The following is a 9,113-nucleotide window of genomic DNA, read 5'->3' on the forward strand; positions in this document are numbered from 1 at the left end:
TGACATGATTATGAGAGGATTAATCGGTACACGAAACAAGAATACGTGTGGAAATGTATGTGCGAGGACAGTAGCATCGGCGCACATGCGCGACAGAACGCGCGCACATGCGCCAAGCAGACAGTAGGCCTCGCGCATATGCGCGGCGTGTATCCGCGAATATGCGCGACACAACCCGAGAGTTGTGAAGAAATCCTCGCGCATATGCGCGGAAGAGTGTCGCGCATATGCGCGAGTCCCCGTGAAGCTACGCGCCGAGACAGAATGTCTCGCGCATATGCGCGGAAGGTGATCGCGCATATGCGCGAGACGTGGTTGGCCAAGAGTGAGCCATTTGCCATTTCGCATGTTACGTATGTATATATATATATATATATATATATATATATATATATATATATATATATATATATATATATATATATATATATATGTATATATGTATATACATGCAAGCTTCTTTCAGAAAAGGGAGAAAACGGAAATCCGGGGAAAACTTTGCTCCTTGATTCCAGAATTCGATTTACGATCAATCCGTCCGTTAGATTTTAATTCCGACTTCGGTACTGAGTTCCTAGCAACATAGACTACAACTTGACGTAAGTTTTACTACGTTTTGACATGCTTTGAAATTTTGGTGTTGTCAGAATTGAATGGAATTCATATATGATGTTCTTGACATTTTAGACATCGTAGAATCGAAGTCAGATTGAGAAACGGGCTGATTATGGAATTGTTATGAATTTTTAGGGTATATTGATTTATACCAGACAGATTTGAATTGTGATTGAATTACAGATTATAATGGATAGGAGTTATGATTGGTAATTGATGTCTGTTGATTTGGTATTGACGGGGATACTAAGACTGTACCATTATGCCGTTGATTTTGAATTAAATCCAGATTAATCAGATTGTTAGTAATTCGAATGGTATATTGATATGAGATTATTGGTATTGCCATTGTCAGATTGAGGGATTGACAGAGTTTGGATTTCAGACCGAAATTGCAACGGAAGGTATAAGTCAATGTGTATTGGGACATCGACTCAAGTAGGATGTATTTGAGTTTCCTTAAATCACATACTTATTATTTGTTTATCATTGTGGTTAATGATTTGATTTAAATGCTGGTTCTATGGAGTTATAGGAGCATGCATTAGATGAGTAATCTTGTGACAGAAGTACCTGATAGTGGCAGGTAACCACGGGTACATTGCACGATGTCACAAGATATGGCGATAGACCATAGTCTATGACGGATGCGTCTGGACACTGGATGTTTGGTTATTTCGACTTGGATAGAACTGGAGTCTTTTCTATTACTGTTTGTCGATATAAGAATGCCACATCTGGACATCGGGATCCCTAGGCTAGGATTGAGTCTAGTCTGAATCGTGGAGTCACGAGTATTGTCGACAGATTGAAATTGTTTACATTTCTGATTTTGATATGTATTACTGTTATCTGTTTCATGCTTGGTATTGAATATATGACTGCATGTTCTTTGATTTATACTGGGATTTATTTTCACCGGAGTTATCCGGCTGTTGTCTTGTTTATATGTGTACATGACAACAGGTGGGACAGGTTCAGGGTCCAGGAGATGAGGAGAGATCGTGATTAGAGTGGAGGCTCCGGACTTGGATTTTATATAGGGTTGGAACACTTGATAGTAGTTGTTGAACCTTAGTTTGTACTGAATTGTAGACGGTACAGGACTTGTACTTTATTATATACTGAGTTGTATATTAGATTGTTGTTACTACGTTCCGCATTTTAAAAAAAAAAATTTAGACCCTGTTTTATAATTGATTAATTAGTCCCAATGACGATTATGACTATGATTAGCGTCCGGGTCCCCACAATATTCTTGTTTATTTTGCAAAGGTGTTTGCAACATTTACATGAATGAATGTTTGATTGGTACTGGTGAATTTTAAAACGATCTCTATAACTTGAAATTGAAAGATATTCCATTAAATGTCCATTCAAAGGCAGAAAACATATGAGATATGGATGGGTAAGCCTCCCAAATATTCTTGTATTAGAATATGGGGTGCCCTGCTTATGTTAAGTAGGTAGTGGGAGATAAATTGGATAGTCGATCCATTTTATGTTACTTTGTGGTATATCCAAAGAATTCAGTTGGATATCATTTCTATCATGCCCAAGAAAGAAAGGTGTTTGTTTCTAGGAATGCAATCTTTTTGGAAAAAGAATTTTATATTGGATAGAAAACGGGAGAGGATAGAACTCGAAGAGGTTCGAGAGACACCCACAATTATAGAACCCACACGCGAAAAGCAAAGAGAGGAGATACAAGTTCTTAGAAGATCCGAGAGAGTCTCGTGACCACCTATGAGGTATGGTCTGCTTCTTGAAGACGGCCATGATTAGCCTATCCATGGATGTGATCCAAGGACCTTCAAGGAAGCGTTATCTGATGCCGATTCATCCAAGTGGCTTGAAGCAATGGAATCTGAGATGAATTCCATGCATTCGAACCAAGTGTGGAATCTCGTGGATCCACCTGAGGGAATTGTTCCCATAGGGTGTAAATGGATTTGCAAGAGGAAACTTGGGGCGGATGGGAAGGTATTGACCTTAAAGGCGCGATTGGTGGTAAAGGATATACTCAAAGACAAGGAGTTGACTTTGAGGAAACCTTTTCACCAGTTGCAATGTTCAAGTCTATAAGGATAGTGCTAGCCATAGCTGCATGGTATGACTATGAGATATGGCAGATAGATGTCAAGACAACCTTTCTTAATGGGGATATTAAGGAAGAGATTTACATGTCTCAACCCGAAGGGTTTACATCTATCGGAAGTGTGCATTTGGTATGCAAACCTCAAAGATCTATTTATGGTCTAAAGTAGGCATCTAGGAGTTGGAACCTCAGATTCGATAGTACAATCCAAGAGTTTTGTTTTGATAAGAATCATGAGGAACCTTGTGTGTATAAGAAGGTCAGTGGGAGTGTTATGACATTCCTGGTGTTGTGTGTTGATGACATTCTAATCATTGGGAATGATGTAGGAATGTTGCAATCAACTAAAATATGGTTAACAAGTAAGTTCTCGATGCAGAACTTGGGTGAAGCATCTTTTGTATTGGGAATACAGATCTATAGAGATAGATGAAGAAGATTGCTTGGTCTCACCCAGTCCACATACATTGATACCATCGTGAAGCGGTTCTCGATGGATGAGTCCAAGAGAGGACATCTACCAATGTGTCATGGCGTGTCCCTATCCAAGTCTATGTCTCCCAAGACTGATGCAGAGATAGCGGCGATGACAAGCATTCCTTATGCATCTGCGATTGGTAGCATCATGTATGAGATGATAACTACACGTCCTGACGTGGCTTTCGCACTAAGTGTAGTGAGTAGATATCAATCGAACCCTGGTCTTCCACACTGGAAAGCTTTGAAAGACATCCTCAAGCAGTTGAGAAGGACCAATAAATTTTTTTTGGTCTATGGGGGTGGAGAACTGAAATTGGAAGGCTATACCGACTCAAGCTCCAAAGCGATATCGTTGACTTGAATTCAACCTCTGGATTTGTATTCATGCTCAATGGTGCTGCTGTCTCTTGGAAGAGTTCCAAGCAAGACAATACTGCGGATTCCAGCACAGAGGCCGAATACATTGCTGCATCAGATGCAGCAAGGGAGACTGTTTGGATAAGGAATTTCGTCTAAGAGTTGGACGTCATTCCTAATGGAGTTGCTCCTGTGCCGGTGTTGTTGTGACAACACGGGAGCTATAGCTTAAGCAAAGGAGCCCAGGTCTTATCAGAAGTTCAAACATGTATTGAGAAAGTACCACATCCTCGGAGAGATTGTGGAAAGAGGAAGAAGTGTCTTTTGACATAGTCGGCTCCGCAGATAATGTTGCTGATCCACTAGCTAGGCCTTTACCTGGACCATTATTCGAGATGCATCGCGAATCAATTGGTTTGAAGCATATGGGTCGTTGGCTCTAGTGCAAGTGGGAGATTGTTAGGGTAGGTGCCCGTCGAGCCAAGTGTTGGCCGAGTGTTCACAATGAAACTCTATGTATAAGCAATCTTTATTTTAATAATATTTGAAATTATTATTTTGGCACATCTTTATCTGTATACCCATGCTAGTTGCATAGATAAAGCCCTTGAATATACAAATAGTAGAAAGAATATGAGATGCTCATATGATGAGTATCATGAAACTCATATTTGGAATACTGTATATTCTAAACAGTTCCTAGTCGATTCAGCCGCCGCTAAGAAGGATATAGGCCACTAGAGTTCGAGACTAGTATCTGCGATGTGAGTATCATGTTTCATTGGTAGGGGACATTGTGATGTCTGAACATGCAGATAGGTGCTCCTTGTAGATGTTAGAGTAGGTGCCCGTCGAGCCAAGTGTTGGCCGAGTGTTCACAATGAAACTCTATGAATAAGCAATCTTTATTTTAATAATATTTGAAATTATTATTTTGGCAAATCTTTATCTGTATACCCATGCTAGCTGCATAGATAAAGCCCTTGAATATACAAATAGTAGAAAGAATATGAGATGCTCATATGATGAGTATCATGAAACTCATATTTGTAATACTGTATATTCTAAACGGTTCCTAGTCGATTCAGCCGCCACTAAGAAGGATATAGGCCGCTCGAGTTAGAGACTAGTATCTGCGATGTGAGTACCATGTTTCATTGGTAGGGGACATTGTGATGTCCGAACATGCAGATAGGTGCTCCTTGTAGAGTGCACTGAACAACCCTCCATAAAAGGACTTTCCAAGTGGTTCTCACTTATCGAGTGGAAAAGTCCTGGTTTATGGTTGTACAGAATTAGTCCTTATGACCCGGGACAACATTGAGACTCTATGTGCTAGAATTACACTTTGACTTGTTTACCGACTCTCATGGGGTCATCAGGTGGCAAGGTTGGGTGTTCTGTCGAAACACATAGGAGTCGATGCATTGTAGTCGGGGATTCACCGCTTACCTTCGGGTATGGATATCCTATGTGTTATCATGTGTATGTAGATCGAAATCTCTGGCCAGAGTATGGTTGTAATTATGAAAGGTGTTTCATAGATTACACCATCGATGCAACTACGACATGACACATAGTATTGATTCATTGACAACTCTCGATAAACCAATGGTTGTCGAATCGATCGGGATATATGAGTTGAAGGGACCGTACTGTACGCTAACCATAATTGAATGGTTCTTACAGGCACTATCATGTGATACCTAGGGAATCACGTAAGCGATGCTGCTAGGCGTTTAACGTGATTGGTTGGGTACTATCAGACTTGAGTTCTGACGTTCTTACTATCAAGGAGTTGATAAGTAAGAATGGAGCAATTGGGGTATGCTCGAATAAGGACATGTTTAGTCCGAATCACATGGAGATGTGAACCCACGGCTAGTTGTATCAATGAACCATTGAGGGCCACACAAGTACTAGCTTTGTAAATCCTGATGAGAAGTAAAAATAGTTCAATGTGTTGAACGGCTTATAAAGGAGTTTATAAGCGTAAGGAAAATTAGAAGTATGACTTCTATAAAGGAGAAAATAGTTCAATGTGTTGAACGACTTATAAATGAGTTTATAAGTGTAAAGAAAAATAGAAGTATGACTTCTATGAGAGAAATGTAAATTTTGATTTATGGAAGTGTTCCTAAATTAAAATTTGGCCAAGTGAATAATGTATTTGAAAATTGTGATTTTCATAAACATTATTATGGACTAAATTAAATTAATTCAAGTGTTGAATTAATTAAACACTAGTGGACCTAGTAGAGTCCAAATAATTAAATTAATTCAAGTGTTGGATTAATTAAATAATATTGAGTCTAGTAGAGCTCAATTAAAATAATTATTTAACTAGTGGGACTTGGGTAAATTCAAGTAATGTTTAATTAGTCTCAAATATGTTTGAGATAATTAAATTTAGTCCAAAGTTTTTAATTTGATTAAAAACTATATTGTATGCATGCATGGGAGGTGAAGGGTTGGAGATTACTTTTGAATAAAATATTGGCATGGCATGCCACTTTTTGGATCAACTTTTTGCAACCCCAAGAGAACTCTTCCCTCCTCCATTACACAAGCATATGGCCGAAACATACCTCCAATTCTCTCCCAAGTTTTTTCTCCATTTTGTTCTTCAAATTGTTGAAGAATAAAATACTTCTCTTTGATAAATCTTCTTGTTTTTCTAGTGCAAAACAAGAAGGGATTTACCTAGTTAGTGGTGGGCTTGATTTTGAAGGAAAGAACTCAAAGAAAAGGAGGAGCTTGTAGATTTCTTCATGCCATTCAAGAGCCAAGTTGTTTACAACTTGGTTGGTGCCATCATCAATCTCTTGAGATTGATAGGTAACGATTTTCTAACACCCTATGAATGTCATTATGTGTGTTTTTGTATTTGTTGCACAAAGAAATGGGGTGGCCGAAATTTTCCTCATAAAATTCGATTTTTGTGCTTCCGTTGCGTTTCCGGCCACCGTAACCGGTCCGCTTTCAAGTGGTATCCGAGCTATGGTTACGTTTTTGTGTAGCAAATACAATATATATTATGTTGAGATCGATTTCTAACCGCATGAGTGTGTTTTTGCAACAAATCGAGGGCCGTTTTTGGGGAAAATTCGGGCAGCAAGTTGCTGCCCGTGTCGGGTAGCTCGGGCAGCCCGAGGGGCTGCCCGTTTCGGGCAGCTAGGGCAGCCCGAGGGGCTGCCCGAACAGCCCCATCATTTTAAATAAAAAAAAAAAAATTTTTTGGTAAGTTGGCCGGAATCCGGCGACGGAGCTCCGGCGACGGCGATGACGACTAGGGTTTTCAAAATGTGTTTTGAAATATCAAAGTGTCATGGGCCTTGAATTGTTGGGCCATTGGATGGCTAACATGTTTGTGATTTTAAATGGGCCAAAATGTTTTTGGTGAAAAATAAGTTTTTGGGCCCTTAAGTTTAAAATTACAAAAGTTGCAAATTTTTCTCATGAAATAAATAATTTAAGTTGGACTTTAATTATTTATAGTAAATGGTGATTTACAAGAAATTCGGTTATAAATAAATTAATTTGAAAGTAGACAAAGGTGTTTGTATACTTTGTTAATTTACTTTATAATCGTGGCGGTTAGTGATTGGATCAAGATATATAATATTGGATCAATTAATTATTGTGATAATTAATTGATGGTGTATGATATGTGATATTATGCATGAAGGATGATCAAAAGCCCAAGCCCAATTTGCTAGGTGTATGCTAGGATATTTTGTGTTGAATGATTGTAATAATTATCAAATTTAAAGTGGGCTTGGTTTATGGCCCGTTCCCACCCCATGAGATGTATCCCTATTTGCCATGGATATTTATTTGTAAATATTAGTATAGTGGATGATCAAGATTGAAGATGGTGGCCATGATGATTATGAAGATCGAAGACATGTAAATATTGGAAGCCAATGTAATAGTTGCATTTGCATCCCGTGCATTTCCCTAGGATTGGACCTAGGCCCGTGTTTAGCTCACACGGGCCATTAGTATTGGGGCGATTGATCATCCTTGTCTTGTTTACTGTTTATAATATATGCATGATATGTTATAAATAATGAGTATGTGCGTTATTATTATGATAATAACAAAGTTGCATGAATCCGGCAAACATACGATCAAACATGGCGAGCTTTTAAAATAAAATTAATGATGAGACCTTTCAAAACTAAAAACCCTCATTTTGAATAAGATTCAAAATTAATATCAAGCCCGAAAAGGGGAATTATAAATTTGTTTATAATTTCCTTGTCTTCCATCGACAATGGGTGCATGATGAACGCTACCCGTACTCGGGGCTCGGCTCATATTATTGGGGGAGCTTTGGGTGCCGGAAAGCTGTGACATCCATTGACATGGTGATGTGAACTACGTGGAACTCCCATGATTTCGGCTCATATTATTGAGGGAACTCATGGCGACCGTCCATTAAGGTTCAACATCGATGGGTAAGGCTTGACACGTGAAGATGAACGACGTCATATTATTGGGTCCTAATCAAACGTGAGACAAAAGTTTACGTAGAGGGTTGCATTGTGATGCAATTGGAAACTACCTTTTAGGAATTGTGATTGGCTGATATTATTCGGGATCATAATTCGCTAATTGGACCTTACGTACCTACTGAGGAAAGGAGTTTCCCGTCTTCACCAGAGGGTAGTGAAAGATGTCAAAACAGTGGGAGTAAATATTTATAAAGTTAAAGTCCATACTTTATATCTTACCAAATATTTAAAATAGTCATCAACATTTATCTGTTTTTACTTTTCAGTACAAATCGACAATGTCTTCGATGCGCAATTCGATATCTATAATACTCGACAAACACATATTAACTGGACCTAATTACCTCACTTGGCTAAGAAATTTAAAAATAGTCTTGAATTCGGAAAGGGTAACATATACACTGACTCAGTCGCCCCCTGTTGAGGCTCCGACTGACTGCACTCCTGAGGAATTGCAGGCTTACAAGGAATGGTGTGACCATGACTTGATAGCCAGGTGTTATATGCTGACTTCTATGAACGATGAGCTACAGAGGCGTTTTGAGGGTGCAAAGAGTGCTGCTGACATTCATTTGCATCTCAAAGAGCTCTTTGGAGAGCAAACGCGTCCTCTTAGGCATGCTACCGTCAAGGAGCTGATCACTTTGCGCATGCGAGAGGGGACCTCGGTCCATGAGCATGGCCTAAAGGTGATCGGGCTCGTGGACAAGCTCGTTGGCATGGATCTGATCCTGCCTTCGGAGTTGACCACCGACATGTTGCTGTTATCGCTGCCTAGCTCATTTGATCCTTTTGTGGTGAACTACAACATGAACAAGATGGAACCGACCCTTGAGGAGTTGGTGAACATGCTTGTTACGTTTGAATCCACCATCAAGAAAGAGAAGTTGGTTCTTTATGTGGGTTCTTCATCTGGTACGAAGATTGATCCACATGGGAAGGGAAAGAAGAGTTCTTTCCAACGTCCCGAGAAGAACGTGCACTTGTTGAGGCAATCTCCGAACCCTGTTGAGGCAGCCAGACCAGTTAAGGCTGACAAGACT

Source organism: Primulina eburnea, unplaced genomic scaffold (assembly GCF_022965805.1).
Source record: "Primulina eburnea isolate SZY01 unplaced genomic scaffold, ASM2296580v1 ctg574_ERROPOS1476974+, whole genome shotgun sequence".
Taxonomy (NCBI): Eukaryota; Viridiplantae; Streptophyta; class Magnoliopsida; order Lamiales; family Gesneriaceae; genus Primulina; species Primulina eburnea.